The sequence below is a fragment of the Lissotriton helveticus genome, chromosome 6, assembly GCF_964261635.1.
Source record: "Lissotriton helveticus chromosome 6, aLisHel1.1, whole genome shotgun sequence".
In the NCBI taxonomy this organism is placed as follows: Eukaryota; Metazoa; Chordata; class Amphibia; order Caudata; family Salamandridae; genus Lissotriton; species Lissotriton helveticus.
This window is the reverse complement of record NC_136067.1, coordinates 1,463,485,735-1,463,508,938: the sequence shown is the minus strand read 5'-3', so window position 1 is coordinate 1,463,508,938 and position 23,204 is coordinate 1,463,485,735. Positions and strand designations below refer to the sequence as shown.

General features: G+C 47.2%; 1 long non-coding RNA gene across 1 annotated transcript in view; it reads right to left on the bottom strand.

Moving 5' to 3' along the window:
* Positions 1 to 302: 302 nt before the first annotated feature.
* LOC144761787 (uncharacterized) overlaps positions 303 to 23,204 on the bottom strand; it is a 124,801-nt gene continuing 101,899 nt past the window's right edge. The window contains exon 3 of the long non-coding RNA XR_013595895.1: positions 303 to 406. This is a non-coding gene — a long non-coding RNA (uncharacterized LOC144761787). The remainder of the gene's footprint in view (positions 407 to 23,204) is intronic.

Here is a 23,204-nt window from a genome sequence, read left to right as displayed (position 1 = left end):
TCCCGAAGTCCAGAAGTGTAATAAAGAGTAAAACATTTTCTAGCTATCGCTACAGAGAATTTTCAATTCTAATAAGGACACGGAGGCGAAGATCATGCTTCTCTTTGCTTTACTGCAAACATAAAGCAGCCAATGAAAACAACTTTAAACTGCATACCCCCGGAAGTACAACCCCCTCACTGGTATGAACCAATCACCATTAGTCCATATACTGTATGTAGTCCATGAAGCACATAATAACTTCCTCTTTCTTTGCAAAAAAACTTTTTAACACAGTCCAAACTTGATCGCCAAACACTGGAGCTCCAATCCTCCATCGGTGAGGGTCCCAACATGACCACGGAACATCATCTTCCAGACGTGGAGTCGCTGTTATCAATGCCTTATGCCGGTTTGTTCTGTTCTCCTGAAAGGAGAATAGAAGTCGTAATACTCATACACCAAAGGTATACAAGCAAAACAATGGGCGGGATGAAACCCACAGAAAGACACATAGTCAACATCATTATTCACAATGATCTAAATCAACGTCATGTCGCAAAATACTGTTTCATGGGTGGGGTAATCTTTTCCTCCTTGTCCTTAATAGAATCGAAGATTCTCTGTCGCGATACCTAGAAGATTTTTGATTCTATGTCAGTCCACGGAGGCTCTGATTATGCTAGTTTAAAGTTGACCCACCACATTAGTAGCAACATCGACAATTGATTTATGATAACATTTTTGAATGTAGAATCAGAAGACCAATCCGCCGCAGTCATAATATCCTCTAAGCGGGAACCTGTAGCCAGAGCTTTGGAAGCCATTGCTCCCCTCACTGAATGGGTGCCAAAGGCAGCAGTATCAATACCGGCCAATTGCAATAACCAAGAGACCCACCTGGCCAGCGTAGGGGCAGAGACTGGGCGGAAAGGCTTCTGTAAAGAAATCAACAATTGTCCTGTAACATCAGTCCTAAACTCTCGAGTACAGTCCTCATAAAATTTCAAACATTGAACCACACATAGTTTACTGTGATGAGGGAATGCAGGATAAGAAATACACTTAGAATTAGACTTAGTGCGTTTAGAAATGGTAAACGAAACCCCCGGAGGAGTAAAAACTCTACCTGCTATGTCCAGGGCACGAACATCAGAAATACGTCTACATGAGATCAAACATAACAAAAGAGTCAGCTTGGCCGATAATTGCTTATGCGAAAGACCTTCATTCTCCGGCCAATTCTTAATAAAACGTAAAACCACATTCACATCCCACAGCTGAGAGTACCACGGAGTGGGAGAATTAACCAGTCTGATACCACGAACCACTTTACAGACCAGTGGGTGTTTTCCCACTGGCTTGCCATCCACATGCGGATGACCCGCCGAGATTGCTAATCTGAAATTATCGATCATCCTATAGGCTAGATCTGTATTTGCCATTTCAGACAAGAAGTTAACGATCATATGGATACCGGATCCCAAGGGATCCCCTTGCCGTTCAGCACACCAACTAACCCATCTACGCCAAGCAGACTCATATTGCTTATGTGTAGATGGGGCCCAGGACTGGGACAAAAAATGCAAATTGTCTTCCAAAACTCCCGGAATTTGCCAACGTCTCCAAAAAGTCTCCATGCCATAAGAGGCAACCGACCCTGAAGGACCAACGGATGAGGTTGACCCAGCGGGTCGGTCAGAATCTCGGGAAACGACTGCAGTCGCACTGGGAAGGCACATGACAGGGCCAGCGCTACTGGAAACCACGCCGGTGCTCTCCAAAATGGAGATACCAGAATTATCTCCACCCTCTGTCTGCGGGCCTGAGCCAGAGTTCTCTGAATCATGGCGAACGGGGGAAACGCATAAAGCATACCCGTCGTCCACGACTGAAGAAAGGCGTCCGAGTTTCTCGCTAGAGGGTCCGGCTGCCAACTGTAAAATTGGGGCAGTTGTGCATTGAGTCTGGAGGCAAAAAGATCCACTGTACAAGGACCCCATTTGGCATTGAGATGGTGAAACACCTGGGGATGGAGATGCCAATCGCCGGAATCCCGGAGGAAGCGAGAATTCCAGTCCGCTACCACGTTGGTGCAGCCCGGGATGTACTCTGCTGTCACCCAAATATGATTGTGAAGGCAATAATGCCAGAAATCCGTGGCTATTTCCACCAGTAACCGTGACCTCGTGCCACCCAGACGATTGATATATCGGACTGCTGAGACATTGTCCATTCGAAGCAGTATACAGCAACTCGCCTTGAGTGGTGACAGAGTCCGAATTGCAAAAGAACCCGCTAAGAGTTCCAGACACTTTATGTGGAGTTTCAACTCCTCCTGGGACCAACGGCCCCCTGTCTCTACTGACCCACACCGGGCTCCCCAGCCCCATCTGCTGGCATCCGACTCGATTACTATTTCTGGGACTGACGCAAAAAAGGCCTTGCCATTCCACGTATCCATGTGCTCTAACCACCATGATATCTCCGTCCTCGCCTCTTGCGTCAACAAAATCTGTTCTGTATAACTGAGGCCTTTGCGGAGATGTAATATCTTCAAACTCTGGAGTGCCCTGTAATGGAGGGGACCCGGAAAAATAGCCTGGATGGACGAGGCTAGAAGGCCCACCAATCTGGCTAAAGTCCTCAATGATATAGTCTGCGCAGACAAAGCTTTCCTTAACTCCTTCTTGATGGCAATTCGTTTCTTGAGTGGCAACAACAGCTGAGCCGTGACTGAGTCCACCTGGAACCCCAGAAACTCCATCGACTAAGACGGCGTCATGACAGACTTGTCCGCATTGATGTGAAACCCAACTCCTGAAGGAGCTGCGTCGTCAGAGCCAGATGACGAAGAACTGTAGCAACACTTTGGGCCATTATCAGGATATCGTCTAAGTAGATGATAAGCCTGACCCCCGCTCTCTCAGAAATTGCACCACCGGCCTGAGAAGCTTGGTGAAGCACCAAGGGGCGGACGAAAGTCCAAATGGCAGCGTGGCGTACTCGTGCCAAGCGCCTCCCCACTGAAACTGCAGAAACCGCCTGTGGGGTGGAAATACGGGAACCGCCAAATAGGCGTCTTTTAAATCTAGACGCACCATCCAATCGCCTTCTAGAAGTAAATCCCGGAGTAAGTGTATGCCTTCCATTTTGAAATGGCGATACACTACCCAAGAGTTGAAGTCTTTGAGATTCAACACCAGACGATAACCCTGATCTTTTTTGGGGAGGAGAAACACCGTACTGGCAAACCCGTGGGCGTGTGGCGAAGTCCGCACAATAGCCCCTTTCTGCAACAGGGATGTAACCTTGTCGTCTATGAAAGACCTCTCGACGTGGGTAAAATGAAGAGGATGAGAAGCGTAAGCCTGCCTAGGAGTATTGTAAAACTCTATCTGAAAGCCCTTCACTGTCTGTAAAATCCAAGGGTCGCTTGTCAGGGCTCTCCACCTGTGGACAAAACCAGGAATCTGACCCCCTACTTTGACCACTCCCTCCTGAAGAAAGTTTACCTGAATAAGAGGTGTCTTCTCTGTCATTGTTGTGACCTCTGTATCCTCCTTTCTGGCCTCTGCCTCTACCCCCACGATTTCTGGTTGGATAAAAGTTGGAGCGATGAGTGCCCCCACGTCCACGCTGTTCTGAACCTCTTGAGGCCTGATTGGAGCCATGGCCGGGCGCTCGACCCCTGTTGCGACCGGCCCTGGTAAAAAGGCCCACGTTAAAGACCTTTTTGATGTTGCTCTGGACCTTGTCGAGAGCCAAAAAGGTGGAAACATATTTGCCCAGTTCTTTTACAAACTTATCTCCAAAGAGCAAGCCATTTGCCATGATCCCAGGCTCCGAAGTGGCCATATCTGCAAGTTGTGGGTCGATCCGCATGAGGAAAGAACGGCGCCGTTCCGTAGACACAGCGCAGTTGGCATTTCCCAGAAAGCAGAGAGCCCTCTGCTCCCATACCAGGACCTCCGTCGTATCCAGTGGCGTGTTGCACTCCTTGGCCTGCACTGCCGCGTCGAAAATCTTCGTGAGGGGCCCGCACACGTCAAGGAGCTTGTCCCTCTTGTGGTCCTTAAAGAACTTTTTAAGGAAGGTGGCCATATTGGGGTCCAGTTCTGGGATCTCCGTCACCTTACCCAAGAGGGCCGGCCTGGGACATTCCGATCTAAGAACCGAGCGCACATTGTGCTCAAAGCCCTCTCTGATATTGCCCTGTACGTAGTGTGCTACCTCAACACAAGGCACCCATTCTGTGGATCTAGGGTATATAATATTATTAGGATTGAAGAGCAAATTCTTGCTGGGAGGAACAGGATTCACGGATTGCGATCTGCGCTTTTTCTTAGATGCCTTCTTAGGCGCCTCAGACTGATCGGAATCTGAAGTGTCAGGTAGGGAGGATGAGGTGTCATCCTCATGGAATTGAGAAGAAGAAGACTGACGAGAACTCCCATAGCCCCCATGGTCATTAAGGACATTCGCTGCCATCTTGGCAAGCACCTCCGAAGACTGGTGATGAGAGGGTCCACCATGGTGTGACTTAAATTTACGTTTGCCATAATTTAGCAATGGTTTAGTAAAGGGCTTCAATGCATTAATCAATGCCTTATTCACTGAACCCTGGACGTGGAAATCAAGGGCTTCCACAAGCTGTTCCTCCAGTTGATGCTCATCCTCATCATAATGCACCTCATCTGCATATTCAGCCCACTGATCTGGCTCCTCGGCGTAGTACGCCATCTCAGTAATTCAGGAGGGTGGAGGAACTTCAGGGGGGGAAGCCCAGGGGTGACACTGGAAGCTAAACAGAGACCTATAGACCACCAACAAATGCCTCAGTGTAGTCAAATCAATGTGGAGGGAGCCACCCCTATTACCCCCTCGGGCGTTCGAAGGACCGAGGACTGAGGGCTGAGGCAGAAGCAGTCCTAGTAGCGCCAAAACCTGATCGGTAATGAAAAGGCCGATGCGGGCGATCGCGCATGCGCGGACCGCAGGGCAACAAAAAGTGGACTGCCCCCTCAAGCGCGCAGCGCGCGTCTGTCCTGCTCCCGCTCCACAACGGAGTGTTGACCCCTAAGCGCCGGAGCACTCCACAAACAAGCCATCAGCGCCCAAGCCGGGCAGAAACAAACACGTAACACGCGTGAAAGAAACGCGAGCGCATGAGCGCTCAACCATCAACGCAGCAAGCAATAACAGATAAAGGCCAACAAATAATTAAATAATTATCGCACGCCGAGCGCGCTAACAACTACCAATAATCATGAGCAATCGCGCGACAGTCGCGCCTTGTAATGATACGAAAAATGTTAATCACACATCGGAAATAGAATGTAAAAACCACTTAACTCGCTGCTGCAGCAGCAAAGAAAGAGGAAGTTATTATGTGCTTCATGGACTATATACAGTATATGGACTAATGGTGATTGGTGCATACCAGTGACGGTTTGTACTTCTGGGGGTTTGCAGTTTAAAGTTGTTTTCATTGGCTGCTGTATGTTTGCAGTAAAGCAAAGAGAAGCATAATCAGAGCCTCCGTGGACTGACATAGAATTGGGGTCTGAGGTTCAATCTGTATACCCAGTTGTGCCGTTGAAGTGAGGGAAGCTTCTAGAAGCTTTCCTTTGAAGTGCACAGGTGCCCTGCCTTTCTTGCCATTGATCCAGACTAACTATAGCCAGTATGCAGGCATTTGTGTGGTAGCAGCTTATTCAAGTGTAAGTAGGGCAGGGCCCAGCTCCTCCCTCAAATCCTGCCAGTGGTGTCTCATCCAGGCACACCTAAACTTTCTATTGTATGTGGCTTACAAGGTGGAATACACAAAGCACAACTGTAAGCTACACCTAGCCTGCAGACACAAAATGGATAAGGCAGGAAAATACCAACTGTCTAAACGTAGCATTCTCAAAATTGAATTTAAAATCCGACTTGACCATAAGTTAGGATTTTTTATAACAATTCCAAAGACATCAAACATGAATAAGTTACCTGTTCTCTTTTGGAAGTTACCACAGATTAAATGTAATAAGGTAACTCCAATGTTATCCTATGGGAGAAACAGGCCATGAAGTAGTGAAAACCAAATTTAGGAGTTTTTCACTACCAGGACATAAATCTTAAAAGTACATATCTAACTTTTTTAATGCACTGCTCTCTTTCCTGTAGGCTTTTTAGGGCCTACCCAAGGTGTGACTTATAGTAATTAAAAAGGAAAGTTTGGGCCTTGCAAAGATTTGCTTTGCCAGGTCCAAATTGCAGCTTAAAACTGCCCATACGGGCTGAAATGGCAGGCCTGTGACATGTTTGAAAGGGCTACTTAACTGGGTGGTACAATCAGTGCTGCAGGCCCACTAGTAGCATTTAATTTATAAGCCCTGGGTACAGGTAGTGCCACTTTACTAGGAACTCATAAGTAAATTAAATATGCTAATTGAGTATAAGCCAATGTTATCAGGTTTTAAGGAATGAGTACATGAATGTGCCTTTAGCACTGGTCAGCAGTGGTAAAATGTGCTGAGTCCTAAAGCCAGCAAAAACAAGATCAGCAAAAATAAAGGGAGCAAGGCAAAAGTGTGGGGGAAGGATGATCTAAGGCTGACAGATCTAATATAGCCTTTACGAACATGTTTGCAAATGACCACCCAATCACCAGAGTTCAGTCCATAGCAGGGTGTATCTTTGTGGTCTTCTGTTGCTGGATTCACCTGATGAAAGACAGATTTCACCATATCAGCCACATCTTTATTAATCCAGAGCAATGTCTTCAGTTATTGAAACTAGTGCATCTGAACCTACCTGAGCAAGTCTTGTTGCCCTACCAATCACTATCTTGTGAGGGGATAAACCAGTGTTTCTGTCAGGGGCACTGCTCATGTTTATCAAAACAAAAGGATGAGCATTGGCCAACTTAAGATCAGATGAAGCACACATTTTCGCCAGTTTATTTTTGACAGTGTCATTTGTACACTCAACTCTGCCTGAGGTTTGTGGTCGATAACTACAATGAAATCTCTGCTTGATCTTCAAAGCCATACAGATTATGTGTAATTGTTCATTCTTGAAGTGTGCATCACGATCAGTCTCAATAGAAGTTTGAATGTCAAATCTTGGTATTAACTCCCTTAATAACAATTTGGCAACTGTAAGACTATCTGCTGTCCTTTAGGGAAGCGCTTCCACCCATTTGGAAAACAGATAATTACTAAGATATTTTTCAAGCCTATTGGGGATCCTGGAGGATCTGAGTGGCAACAGAGGTGACCGTGCGATGGTGGGAATGGCCACGCTTTTGGCCAAAAGAGACATGTCATGCCATTGGACTGCCAAAGTGGCCCCAGTATCTCACTATAGACAACTGCTATGGACCCGTGTGCCAAGCTTCAAGAACCCATATATATACATCCAGGACATGCGCCTGTAAGCATGACAAAATATGGAGAAGCTGGTGGAACTATTCCAGGATAATCAATAAACGGGATGAGAGATGAGGGAGGGCTCTGGGTGAAAAAGACCTGGGAAGGGGCAATTGGGTGGCATAAAGAGATAATTCGACAGTTGTGGCATTGTGGTTTATTACCAACAGTAAAAACATTTGGTTATAAAAAAAGGATATATTTAATCCATTACAATGTGGTATCTCATTAAATCTGCCTGCAACCTTGTAAATTGGCCTTCTGATTTGCCAGTGTGATTCATGACTGAACAGTTTTCTTACCCTGATTATTTAAAATCCTAACCAAACTATCTCTTCCTGCCTGGGTTTGATTATGTAAATATTTACACAAGCGCTGCAACATTAATTCTGGCAAACATATTTCAGCACTGAATATAAACACACATCTTGGTAATTCTTTTTTTAGTTTAATATCTCCCACTTTCTTTTCTCATTGTCAGGAGAATCTTTCTGATGATCTCTCAGTTCACTCAAAGATGTTTGCACTGAGTACATAGAGAAACAATTCACATTATTCAAACCCAGGGTAGTACCAGTTCTAAAAAACATAATTTCCATTCTCTTGAACATTTGACTTTGCTTGTAATTCAAAAACTACAGTTGATGGACAGAATGCAGAACAATTTCATACATTCACACCAGTAGAGAGATCTGGGCCTCAATCCATCGTTTTTTTGCTCACCATGCCATTCCAGTTTGAACCCAGCCATATGCAAATCAGTCTTGACCCTGTGCCCCATGGGAACGGTCCAACCCAAACTGCCAAGCCAGGTCCTCCCTGGACTCGAAACAAGCATCCTAGGACCGGTTTCGGCCTTTCAGTCCTCATCAGCCAGGATAGCTTGATTCCAGTGGCATGGAGAGCACGGGACTCACGTCTGAGCATACCCGTCCCACTCGGGGTGACAAATGCAAAAACAGCAGTTGATGGACAGAATTCAGAACAATATCATACATTCATCCTAGTACAGAGACCTGGGCCTCAATCTAACGTTTTTTGCTCACCATGCCATTCCAGTTTGAACCCAGCCATATGCAAATCAGTCTTGGCCCTGTCCCCATGGGAACAGTCCAGCCCAAACTGCCAAGCCAGGTCCTCCCTGGACTGGAAACAAGCATCCTAGGACCAGTTTCGGGCTTTCAGCCCTCATCAGCCAGGATAGCTTGATTCCAGTGGCATGGAGAGCACGGGACTCACGAGATACCAGTAAGACGAAGAGGGAGCCCAGGGACGCCGCATGGCAGGTAAGTCGTTTTCTAGTTTTAGAATGTTTTAAAATTATATTAAGGGCATTTAGAAGAGGGCGGGAGGGAGGCGGGCAGCGCGTAGTGGGGCTATGCAAAGTGTGTGAGTGCGCGTAGATTTCCCCCCACTTCGTGGTGCTTCGCTATGCTCAGGGTTATATAAGGGCTACTATGGTCTACCTCCAGAATTACTCCAAACAAGCAATCTTCCTCTCCCCTCAGACACTGTCATTGTGGACTACTTCCTACAATGTCATCATTCAAAATCATAGTATTTTTGCTGTTATCCTACTTTATATGATATTTTATTTCTCATGTTCAGCTGCATTACCTGGGTTATTGGCATGGACATTCAAAATGATTTCTGTGTCTGTTGAATTTGATCCAATTGACCTCAATCCTGTTAGTATTTTGCATATATTTCCTCTTCCAATGTCCAATCCTGTCACAACAATGGCACGCTGTATTATTTTTCAACATTTACAGTCATCCCATTCTCATTTATTTTACACATTCATTCCATTCTGCTCATAATTCATTTTTGAACCCATTTAATTCTCTGACCCTCTCTCCAACTGTTTTGTCTGGATGATCATCATCTTCTCCTTTTGCTTCTTCTGCTTTGTGAACTTAGGCTCTGATTATGATGCCGGTCGGACCGCACACTGACAGCCCACCGGTGGTGGCAATCGGACTGCCGACAGGCCTTTGGTCTGACCGGCGCATTTCAGTGCAGGCGGACGGACCCCAAGCTGTCGGGGAGAAGACTGCTGCCTACAACACAATCATCTGATCCCGATGGGGTGGCTGTCGGAATTGAAATCCCAAATGGAGGCAATGCAGAAGCAGGTACCACCATCCAGATTATGATGTCCTTTTCCGACAGACTTTTCATGAAAAGACAGTCTGAAACTGATTTTGGGGGCCCTATACAGGGCCCCGTCCATCGTGGGTCACTGTATAGTGACCAAGGGGCACATGTACTGCCCACACTCACCTGCCATGCACCACATGTCCCTTTGCACAGCAGCTTGTGCTGTGGCCCTTTTCCTGGACTGCAGCACAAGCCGCCGTGTAAAGGAGCACTTTGAGATGCCAGCCCAGCGGTCACATCGCAATGCGGCAGTCAGACCACCACTTGCATGTCAGGCAGTCTCCTGACAGCTGTGAGAACGGGCGGCATCAAACCGACCCCTATCGTAATCAGCCCGTTAGTCACTACTATTTTTTATCAACATCAACATGTTGTCAATGCCCTTTGTCTGCCAATACAATTCACTCTGTTGAAAATCATTACTAATCTCTAACTTCAATCCATTTATAAAGCAGAAACAAAACCACCAACTCCATCTTTCTCTGTTTTTTCGAATCTGACTTTTTTTGTAAACATGCATCAATCTCAGATAATAGGAATGCACTGATCCTTTTGGTTCCTGTGCATTCTCAAAATCTTTCCCTAATTAATAACTCTTTCACAAACTTGCTTTTTTCAAATATTCAATCATATTCTTATTTTTGTCTGCTCTCAGCTGGTGGTGCATTATTAGGACCAAGTCTAGCTAGTTCTTGTGTCGCCCATCCAGTAACTACCTTACACTCTCACCAAACAATTCTCCAGGAAATGCAATCTCAAAAAAAGTATTCAGGCGGTGACGATCAAAAACCGACCGCGGCGGTCGGAAACGCAGCGCAAAAGCTACAACCCCTGCAAGCATAGCGGAGACACCGAACAGTAAATTAGGAAATTCCCGATGGTCCCGCAGTATGATCCGCTGTTTCCGACCGCTGTGGTTGCACACTGGAGTGAATGGGAGAGCCTGCGGAAGAGCTGCAGAGTAGCCACCACAGCGGACGATCCATACAAAACATGGCGGACGATGCAAAAACACCACAACAAAGGCAAATATTGCACAAATCAAACTAGCCATGCCCCCAATACACCAAACACATCCCAATGAAACAAATAAATGCCAAACAGAAGCATACAATTTCCAGGACAACATCTGACAGCAAAACTCCTTTGGGACACACCCACATCGCTGAGTATAAAACCAGCCCCTTCACGGACCACAATCCTTTGCAACACTCCAGAAGAGAAGAGCATACACCAGACCTGTCAGGAGAGACAAGAGAACACATCACACACACCACCACCAACAATCCCCCAGCACATAACACACCTCACACACAAACACCACACCCACCACCCATACCCTTGCACCCACAAACACTTTGCACACTACACACCATGGCATCACAGAAAATGCCCAAATTCACAGAGAGTGAGTTGACAGTCATGGTAAATGAGATAGTCAGAGTGGAACCACTGCTGTTTGGTAGCCATGTCCAAAAGACACAATTAGCCACAAGGACCCAAATGTGGCAAAGGATAGTCCAAAGGGTCAATGCTGTAGGGAACACCCCGCGATCCAAGAAGGAGATCATTAAGCGGTGGCATGATCTCAAGAGGGTTGTCAAAGAGAGGAGGAGCAAGAACTGGGAGCTGGCTAACCAGACTGGCAGTGCCCCTCCCATCCCTCAGAAAACATTCACACCATGAGAGGAGAAGGTGCTTGCCATACTGCAACCTGAGAGTCTCACAGGAGTATCCGGGGGAGTGGAGGCTGGGAAGTACAAACAAATGTTAACCAACACACTGATATGTACTTTCTTGCACAACCAAAATCCCATTGTATTGTACACCCTCACCTAACAGGTAGTTAGCCATCTTGCCTGGGAGGGCTGCTTGGGGGAGGGAGGCCTGTACCACTACTCCCACCATGCTCCCTGCCCCACCCCTAAGCAGGATGAAGCACACCACACCAACCCAGAAGCAGTTTGCAGCCATTGTATTATTCACCCTCACCTAACAGGTAGGTAGCCATCTTCACAGGCAGGGTGTTTGTGGGTGGGAGGCCTGCACTACTGCTCCCACCATGCCCCCTGTCCCACAACCCAGCAGAATGGATCACTCCCTCCCACCCACAAGCATGTAGCAGTCTTTGCATTGTTCCGCTTCACCTAACAGGTAGGTAGCATGTACGTGCAGCCACACATCTGTCACCAATGAAATGGTGCCATATGCCAACACCAGCCCTCTCCATGCACAAATATGCACACCGACCCCGCTTGACACGCACAGTGTGCACACAGGTAAGCAAAGGGAATGGTCACAGATGACAAAGAGTCACACACCAATGGACATGCACAAGGAAGAACGTGCACAACCATGCACAGCACACACTGATGAGTGCATTACCATGTGGCCCAATCAGCAAGGAGCATGTAAAATTACAGAAAGCATGTGTGGGCTCATAAATCCAAACATGTACATTACAGGTCAAAATCATGCAGTACAATACAATGGCCAGATGTGACGTCAGCCAGGGCATACAAATCAACATTGAGAGAACCTTTAAACTCATTTGTGCTGGTCCCTACATGGCAACTGGTCCCAGTAAACATGATCACAGCACGATTTGCATGCCATGCATCGACATCTGACAACATGTACGAGTAATGTATGTACCTCTGCATCATGTCATGAGGCACAGTATTGCACATAGCAAAAGATGTGAAGATCAATCAATTGTGTAGTGTTCAGACACTGGATGCCACACAGCTAACAGAATTCTTGCTGAGTGCACAACACTGACCATTCCCCATCTAATCCACAGGTGACCAAAAACTTACTGCTGAGGACAACATCAATGACCAGCAGAGCCAGTCTCCACCCCGGTACATGGACTCTCGGATGTAGACTCCCAGGATTTTAAGGATGATGAGCTCGAGGACGGCCCATCTGGTGTGCCAGGGAGCCCATCCATGGACCACTTCACCAGAGTCATCGGGACCTACGAACAGGTCCAGGGACAAAATGGCCGGTCTGATGAACTCTTACACAAGCTCATCCTGCTGATGAGGTCCATCGACACCCGCATCGGACAAATGGTGGACCTCATGGGCCAGCAAGTAGCGTTACTTAGGGACAGGCCTGCATCCCAACCAACACCTCCACCCCCGCTGGTGTGCTGCAGGATGACAGTTCACCATCCTCCCCTGTGGCCACTGAGAGGGGTGAGTCCTCAGACGCCGCTGGCACAACAGCAGGGCCCACCCCAGCAAAATGACCAATGGGCCGTCCAAAGAAGAGCCTGGGAGTCTCTGGAGGCAAAGCATTAGCCAAACGCCAGTCACTGAGCCAGCCCTGATGGCAACCATCTTCCCTACTGCATTGACTGTCCTTCCCCACACTGCCTTGGGAATGGCTGTTGGACTGGGTAACCACATCGATGTGGTGTCCACTCATTCATCTCATTTACCATAACTGTCACCTCACTGCTCCATCACCACCTTCATGTTTATCTGCCCGCCCCCTCACATGTCAACTTTGTAAATAAAATACCTTACATACTTTCATTGTATCAGCTTTGTCTTTAGTGCAAGATGTACAGTCTTCAAGATCTCCATAATGTATCAGAAAGATGTACTGTATGTAGTAATGAATAGATTTGAGGCACCTAGGGAAACACAACATAACAACATTCACTGGTATGAGTGTGGCATCACAGACATTACACTACACAAACCATCTACATTACCCAACATGCAGACAACACAATGGGCAACAAGTGTCAACAAACATGTCCCGTATACGTTCACATATTACATGTCACTGTCACACATCCACACACAGGCGACTTTACATCTGGCATTCTGTACCATTTGCACATAGCCTTTCACGACAATAGCAATCACACCAGACAATGTACATGTTGTACTTTGTCACCCACCTTCAAGTGAAGTAGCGGGTGATGAGCAGTTGACGCATGTCACCTCCTTCCTCCTCTTTACTGTCCTCATCGCTGGACTCAGGTTCTTTTGCATCCAGGAGCAGGGGAATCTGCTTGCTAATGGCCAGGTTGTGGAGCATGCAGCATGCCACTACGATCTTACACACCTTCCCAGGCGAGTATGACAGTGGACCTCCAGATTTGTCAAGGCAGCGGAAACGTGACTTGAGCAGGCCAAAAGTATGCTCAACCACACGACGTGTCCTGCCATGGGCCGCATTGTATCCAATATCAGCGGGGGTCCTTGGATTACCCAGTGTGCTCAGCAGCAATGGATGACTGAGATATGCAGAGGCACCTAGGCATCACAAACACACATTGCAATGTTGCACAGGCAGAGGGCAGCAGGTGACACACCCAGCACGCCATACTACTAGGCATACTCACCCACCAACCAAGAACGCTCAGGAAGCAGATTAGCCATCAGCCGGGGCACATTGCTGTTCCTCAGGACGTAGGAGTCATGGGCAAAGCCGCAGAATTTGGCACAGGCACACACATGCGAGATGGTCATATCTGCCAGGCCCACCACCTGCACATTGATCGAGTGATAATGTTTTCTATTGCGAAAAATGTGCTCACTTGCCTGTGATGGTACAAAAGGGGGTGGTGATGGACGGAGCATCTGAACCAATCAAACACTCACACCCAGTGGAGAGGTTCCTTGAATGCTTTACCGGGCTGCGGTTATTGGCTACGGTGCTGCCTGATGGGATACTGAAAGGTCCAGTGTGCTGGTCTTGCAATCTGGTTCTCATTATTATTGTCCTTTTTATCCTTTCTTTGTTTATTGTATGAATGATTATGTTTACTTTGTATTTCAGTTGCCTTATCAGAAAATGTTCCTACTGTAACATCTTGCATGTTTCATGGTGCAACCCGAATGTTTATTTTGCTGTACTCATCAATCTGCTGATTAAGTTACTTGACTGCCATAAGCAAGGACCCTGTACGCTGGCTATGTTTCTCTTTATTACCGCGGTTTGCACCTTCTGCCTCAATAAAGTGTTTAAAAAAAAAAAAACACTCACACCCAGTCAACAGATCTGGGTTTAATCCATCACCGTTCTTTAGCCCACTCAGCCACCCCAGTTCAGACATGGCCATATGCAAATCAGTCTGACCCTGTGCCTCATGGGAACAGTCCAGCCCAAACTGCCAAGCCATGCCTTCCCTGAACCGGAAACAAGCTTTCGAGGACTGGTTTCTGGCATTTCAGCCGTCTTCAGCCCGGCTTGCTTAAATCCAGTGGCAAAGTGAGCAAGGGACTCACGTCTGAGCATACCCTGCCACACTTATGGCGGCCAAAAGCGGTACAAAAGGGGGTGGTGATGGACGGAGCATCTGAACCAATCAAACACTCACACCCAGTCAAAAGATCTGGGTTGAATCCATCACCGTTCCAGGCTGAATGAAGGCTGATAGCCAGAAACCGGTCCTTGGATGCTTGATTCCGGTCTGGGAAAGACATGGCTTGGTAGTTCGGACTGGACTGTTCCCATGAGGCACAGGGTCAGAGCTGATTTGCATATAGCCAGTGTCTAACCCAGGGTGGTGTGGAGTGCAAAAAAACGATGGATTTAGGCCCAGATCCTTGTACTGGGGTGCATGTATGACATTGTTCTACATTCTGTCCATCAACTGTGTTTTTTGCAATTTTCACCCCGAGTGGGCTTGGTATGCTCAGACGTGAGTCCCAGGCTCTCCACACCACTGGAGTCAAGCTATCCAGGCTGAGTGAAGGGTGATAGCCAGAAACCAGTCCTTGGATGCTTGATTCCAGTCTGGGAAAGACATGGCTTGGTAGTTCGGACTGGACTGTTCCCATGAGGCACAGGGTCAGAGCTGATTTGCATATAGCCAGTGTCTAACCCAGGGTGGTGTGGAGTGCAAAAAAACGATGGATTTAGGCCCAGATCCTTGTACTGGGGTGAATGTATGACATTGTTCTACATTCTGTCCATCAACTGTGTTTTTTGCAATTTTCACCCCGAGTGGGCTGGGTATGCTCAGACGTGAGTCCCAGGCTCTCCACACCACTGGAGTCAAGCTATCCAGGCTGAATAAAGGCTGATAGCCAGAAACCGGTCCTTGGATGCTTGATTCCGGTCTGGGAAAGACATGGCTTGGTAGTTCGGACTGGACTGTTCCCATGAGGCACAGGGTCATAGCTGATTTGCATATAGCCAGTGTCTAACCCAGGGTGGTGTGGAGTGCAACAAAACGATGGATTTAGGCCCAGATCCTTGTACTGGGGTGAATGTATGACATTGTTCTACATTCTGTCCATCAACTGTGTTTTTTCCAGAGAACAACATGGCGTTTGGCATGGGCTACTTGCAGTTGTGGACTGTCATGTTCTAATAGGTGTCTGTGTTGTCCCCTCCTGTTCCCTCAAGGTCTGTCAGTGGCAATAAGTGGTGTGCCCACATCATGTCCCTAGGTGTGGGCAGAGCAAGTTGTGTGTCTGGTAGACTTCATCCACGGGCAGGGTGTTGTTCTGTGTGGCCTTAACATGGCTCAGTCATGGCAAATATTCAGGGTTACAGGCATTGTTGTGGTCTATGTAGTGAGTTGCTGCAATGTGATTGCAGAGTGTAGTGGTCAACAGATAGATTTAGTCATGTTCTGTCCTGCATTGATTGAATTGCACTACAGTTGCACAGGAGCCCAGTGACACAAGGGTCACCAGCGCATCAGAGGGGGACCGGAGTATGCAGGAGGAATCCCTGCCTGAGACACAAAGTACAACATCATCTGATGCCAGCAGGGATGCATCCATGTTGGCAGGTACAGGGAATGGGGACTCTGCATCATCTTCTACCACACAGCGGCCAGTGCCCACCCTCCCATCCACTTCCTCTGCTGCTGTCCGTGTCAGTAAGAGGGGACGGGTTACATTCACACCTGGCTCCGCTGCCCCTGCCCCTGTCCCTCCTGCTGCCCTCAGTGCTGAGTCTGTTGAGCTCCTGCGCCAGCTTTGTGTGGGCCAGACAGCCCTGCTCAACGCCTTCAGTGACCATGACAAAAATTAGGCCAGGTGGTTGCCTACATGGAGGACATACACTCTGACGTGGGTGGGCTACACCGTACTGTCCAGGTTTTGTCGTCCACAGTGACGTCTGCCCTTCAACAGGCACATACTCCCATTGCTGCTCCAGGGCATTTGTCCTCCCCCCAGTCAGTGTCCACATCTGATGATAGTGACCATGGTTCCCATGGGTCACAGTCATGATACAGCACAAGAAGCACCCAGCAGACACAACCCAAGCGGGCCCACCCGCAGACACCATCCCCACAGAAGAGCAAAGTCACCCCAGAATGCAAAGACAAGAGCACGTCAGGGTAGAGCAAGGCCCAAAAAGCAATGAAGCAGACATCAGGCTCACATGCCTCAGAGGCATCACCAGGGAAGGACTCTCCTGTCCCTAAAACTTCACGCAAAGCTAGGCATGCAGTTTCTATGCCCACTGAGAAGGTGTTGTATGGCAAGGGTATACCTAGGAAGGGCTCAGAGCCACATTCACCCACCATATGGACTCCCATTCCAAACCCAGTAAAACAGAGGAAGGAGGGCACTGTAGGGGGTACACCTGGCAAACAGGGGAAGGTGGTCCAGAGGCGTAGCCAGACAAAGCGTTCCGCAGGATCCAGCATGTCAATAGAGGGAGTGCCAGTGTCTGCACCTGATGCTGGTCTGTTGGTGTGTGTGCCTGTTGTGTCATCACCAGTTTCCATTAACCCCAGTACAGGGAAGGCATTTAGAATTCCCAAGAAGTGGAAAGGCACAGCTCAAACCTCTCCCACCAACACTGTGTCACAGGTCTGCATGACTCCACCTCCATGTGCCACTACACCACCTGGTTCAAACAGGCCTCCAGCTTGCCAAGATACTGAAAGCCCTGGGCCTCTCTCTCCTCAGTTAAGTGGTCCTGCTGTCCCCGACACACAGCCAGCTCCAAGTCCGCCTGACAGCCAAGAGTGAGTGGTAGTCCCCCTCACACACCTGTCTCTCATACAGGTGTGCTAGTCCTGCCCATTGTTTAACACCTGAGTGTGTTGCTGGGTACAGTCAAACACACTCACTGTGCAGCTTCTCATGTCCTGACTCTGCACTTTGCCATGCCCACTGGCCTTCCTGTTCTGCCCTTGACTGTGCAGCTTCTCATGTACTCACTCTGCACTTTGCCAGGCCCACTGGCCTTCCTGTTCTGCCCTTGACTGTGCAGATTCTCATGTACTCACTCTGCACTTTGCCATGCCCACTGGCCTTCCTGTTCTGCCCTTGGCTGTGCAGTTTCTCATGTCAGCTCAAAGATGAATTGACCTCCAAATGGACCCCAGAGGAATTGAGTCAAACTTTGGAAGACGTCAACACACAACTCGAAAAATATACAAAAGAGATTAATGAACGCAAACTACGTAAGTTCAAACGTGATACAGTAGACTACAAGCTTGGCGAGGTATATAATTGGGCCGAAATCTATGCGGCCAGAAGACAACAAAGATCACAATATAACAAATCATCCGCAGGCGAAACATCTTCCTCAGATGGTTCCTCATACAATCGTCAACCCAGACAAGATGCCAGACAAACACCACGTTCAGTTTCAGTGCAACAAGGAGGAATCCCCTCCAGTGGACCTTCCGTAAGCGATGCATCTACTAGTCATGCTACAATTCAAAGCACTGGACCGGTGCCTTTTTTAGGGGTAGGCACAGACGCAACAGGAGATCCCGGCGGACGCATTTTAACAGAACAACAGCGACCTATCGCACAATCAACGAGGAGCCACAGAGTTTGATCATAACTAACCTTTCAAACACACAAAATAAAGTCCTGCAAAAAGGGACCTCCTTTGTCCCCACCTATAACACCAACGATCTTGAGTCGCAAGTAAGTTTTTACGATTTCATGCGTACTCTACGATTACGACACTTTTTTTCTAATGTGTGTACAACTTCCACTACCATTGAAGACAACGCCATTATGGATTTACGTCCTAAAAGCACCTTCTTGGCCCCTGTGAGCCATAAAACTCTTGACATATTTGAAGCCCTAGTACAAAAAGATTTAGACAACATCCAACAGACCACAGTTCGACATAGACAAAACCTCACAAGACAAAAAAAATTGCATTGAAGCAATTAGCGACAAACAATGAGATCATGATCTGCCCTGCTGACAAGGGCGGCTCGCTGGTCATCATGGACACCCAATTCTATCTGGACAGCGTGAGCAACCATTTGACAGAGTCTAACGTCTATGTGGAAATATATTCAGACCCCACTCAAGAATATGCTGCAGTTCTCCAAACCATCGTTGATAAAGCAGTATCCAGAGGCACCATCACTACCAAAGACCGAAACTATCTCATCAAAGCATATCCCAGCACTCCATATTTGTACATGATCCCAAAGATCCACAAACATCCGACCAGACCACCATTCAGACCCATCGTCAGCACGTGCAATTCCATTCACAAACCGATTGGCACCTACATTGATCGCCACTTGCAACCGTCGGTGAAACAAATGGCAAGCTACCTTCAAGACACCACCGATTTCTTATCCAAACTCATACTCATCAAGATCGATCCCCACACACCAGTTTTACTCTACACAATAGACGTTAATTCAATATACACTTCCATCCCACACAATCTTGGCATTCAAGCGGCAGAAGCAGCACTACTCAAAACAACCAAACCACATGAACTACAGGTTTTTCTCATGGAATTGATTGAATTCACTCTAATGCATAGCTATTTCAGTTACCAAACCAAATTTTTCAGTCAACTTTCAGGAGTAGCCATGGGCAATTGTGCAGCCCCATCATACGCCAACCTTTTCATGCAAGACTACGAAACCGAAAACATTCTTACTGTACCGCATTGGAAAAATCATCTCCAAATTTACTATCGTTATATTGATGACATTTTCCTAATATGGACCGGAACAGAAGCACAATTGACCAAAGCCATCAATCATCTCAACGGTGTAAATGAAAGAATCCAATTCACACACAACTTTAGCCACTCCACGATATCTTTCTTAGATGTCAAGATTACCATCAAAGACAACAAACTTGAAACATCTGTTTTTACCAAACTCACAGACCGAAATAACTACTTACACTATTCCAGTTTCCACCAACCCAGTCTAAAGAAACACTTACCCTATTCCCAGTTGCTAAGAGCGAAAAGAATTGCCTCTACTGAAGAGTCGTTGGCACAGGATAGTATCAACATCATGGACACATTTTCCAAGAGGGGATATCCACAACAAATCATCACATCAGCCTACACCAGAGTCAGTCCCATAGACCGCTCTTCATTACTGACACAAAAAATCAGGCAGAGTTCAAGCAGTCAACCCAATGTTTTTGTCAGCAAATTTTCTACCAAAAGTCATCTTATCAAAAGAAGCATTAAAACTCACTGGCAAATACTACAACTAGAACCTGATTTTAACAATTTGTTCAACCAAGTACCAATCTTTGCATACCAAAGATCCAAAAATCTGCGATCACTCCTTAAACCACGCACTATTGAACCAACCATATACAAAGGAACAATTCCCTATCACAATTGTCAAAATTGTCATAACATCATTTCAGGCAATTGCATTAACCATCCCAGCTCTGGAATACAAATTCCTCTTAAAACCAACGCAACTTGTGATACCACGAATGTGGTATATCTTCTGAAATGTCCCTGCGGGCTCCCGTATGTAGGGAAAACAGAAAGAAAAATAAAGACGAGACTTAATGAACACAGGAGTAACATCCGCAACAAAAATTTAAAGTCTTGTGTATCAACCCACTTCACCCAGTTTAATCACAACAATAGCCAAATACGCTTTCTAGTGCTCGAGGTGGTTGAAAAACCGAAAGGCATGGACCCGAAAAAATACTTGCTGCAACGAGAACTGTCTTGTATCTTTAAACTTGGCACCATCGTCCCAAAATGTCTCAACGAACGTTTGGAATACAGCAGCTTTCTCTAACCTGTATTCTATTTGACACAGACTAGCATACGTTGGCTGTTCGCAATTTGTGCGTGCATACCTAAATCGTCATACTGCATAATTTTAATGAACATTTCTTTCGTACAGATTTTTTATTTGTACATACTGCATTTTCATTTGTATATTCTGTATTTTCTTTTCTTGTATTTTTGTATTCTGTCCTTCACATTCCTTATTACACATCCTCCATTGCACATTTTTTCATATGCTTCCTTTTTTGTACCATTTTTCACTCCTTGCACCGGTTTCCTTGCACACTGCTATTCTTGTTTACATCACCACTCTTCCGTCATCTTCATTCTCCAGTCTGTTTTCCATTTTTTTTCATGTTTGCGTTCCACGGGATTAGCCCGTTTTCCATCTTTACACATCCCATCGCATATAGACGCATGCGCATTGTTAACACCGACTTCCGTGTTCACCGGATGGCGTCTTTTCATCGGCACGATTTCGTATTAACCCTGATTCTTTAGGTAAGCTACTCACCCTTTGGTCTTCTTATTTTCATGGGTGTCCGCTGGTCTAATCACTTCGTTTCACGCTCAACTTGGTACGTTTTCAGAACTGTTTCTCGCATGACACCACCCATCCTTTTCTTGATCACGGGCGTATTTTCTAAGTTAAGCCGAATTTGCACCTTTAAACCTAGTCAACATACTTCCCCCACTCCCCCCTCAATTTCCTTTGTTATTTAATTCGTCCGTTTTTCACAATGGATCGGTTTTGCTTCACCCAACACTACCGGCACTGTTAATTCGTTTCTGACCCAATCACATTTGCATGACTGTCACTGGAAGACCGTCAAGTTCTCGTTCCACACCCGGTTCCTGACTTACACGTTCTTTTTTCCTCTTACTTACAGTACATATCGACCCCCCTGACGAAGAGCTTGCAGCTTGAAATGCATTGGGGATTTCAACCATGTACATGATGTAAATTTTGGAATTTTTGATTACCATGGATATCTTCAAATTACGACAATTGGTTACTTTGGAAATGTAAATTGCTTGAAATTGTCAAAGAACAAATATATCTTTACTCAAAAGATTGAAGACAAAGTGAATAAAACTTTGAACAATCATACTATAATTTGAAAACATTTGCCTTATTAGCACACAGGAGTGCTCAGGTTATCCACCTTGTGCCTACAAGGTCTTTCACCTGAATCTGCACTTTGCCATGCCCACTGGCCTTGTCATTCACTGCTGTTCTGCCCTTGACTGTGCAGCTTATCATGTCCTGACTCTGCACTTTGCCATGCCCACTGGCCTTGACATTCACTGCTGTTCTGCCCTTGACTGTGCAGCTTCTCATGTACTCACTCTGCACTTTGCCATGCCCACTGGCCTTCCTGTTCTGCCCTTGACTGTGCAGATTCTCATGTACTGACTGCACTTTGCCTTGCCCACTGGACGCGCCATTCACTGCTGTTCTGCCCTTGACTATGCAGATTCTCATGTCCTGACTCTGCACTTTGCCATGCCCACTGGCCTTGTCATTCACTGCTGGTCTGCCCTTGACTGTGCAGATTTTCATGTACTGACTCTGCACTTTGCCATGCCCACTGGAATTGTCATTCACTGCTGTTCTGCCATTGACTGTGGTCCGAGTCTCCTGAGGCGAAAAGCCGGGAGTAGCGGTTTTTAACATTGTAATACTGTGATTATTGTGTTTTTAAAAACTTATCATTCTACTGCCTCAGCACTTTGTACTTTGAGGGCGCCGTGTAGCGGACGTAGCGCTCACGTGACCCCCTCCCTCCGGCTTCCATCGCGGCTGGCCACGCCCACCTAGAGGCCACGCCCCCTTCCCGCCCTTCTTAAGCGCTGACTCGCAAGCGCTCTGTTGGTCCGAGTCTCCTGAGGCGAAAAGCCGGGAGTAGCTGTTTTTAACATTGTAATACTGTGATTATTGTGTTTTTAAAAACTTATCATTCTACTGCCTCAGCACTTTGTACTTCGAGGGCGCCGTGTAGCGGACCTAGCGCTCACGTGACCCCCTCCCTCCGGCTTCCATCGCGGCTGGCCACGCCCACCTAGAGGCCACGCCCCCTTCCCGCCCTTCTTAAGCGCTGACTCGCAAGCGCTCTGTTGGTCCGAGTCTCCTGAGGCGAAAAGCCGGGAGTAGCGGTCTTTAACATTGTAATACTGTGATTATTGTGTTTTTAAAAACTTATCATTCTACTGCCTCAGCACTTTGTACTTCGAGGGCGCCGTGTAGCGGACCTAGCGCTCACGTGACCCCCTCCCTCCGGCTTCCATCGCGGCTGGCCACGCCCACCTAGACGCCACGCCCCCTTCCCGCCCCTAAGATTTCCTATATCAATGTGCAACCCTAGAACGCGCAGCGGACGTGCGCAGCGGGCGCGCCTAAGGCAAGCCCGTCTGCGCCCGTCCGCGGCCCGGCGGGGCTAGGGGCACGTCCCCATGCCAAATTTATTTGCTACTCCTCTGAGGAGATCACCTCCCTCCAAGGCCAATGGCCACTCTCAGAATCCATCAGTAGGCATATTGCCTCGTTACAGCTTGCCCCTTTCTCTTCCCCAATATTGCCGCCATCTTTGCCGGCCTTACCGTCGCATTTCCCTTCCTTACCGGATTCCCCCCCCTCTATTCCTTCATTATCTGTTCTTTTACTTA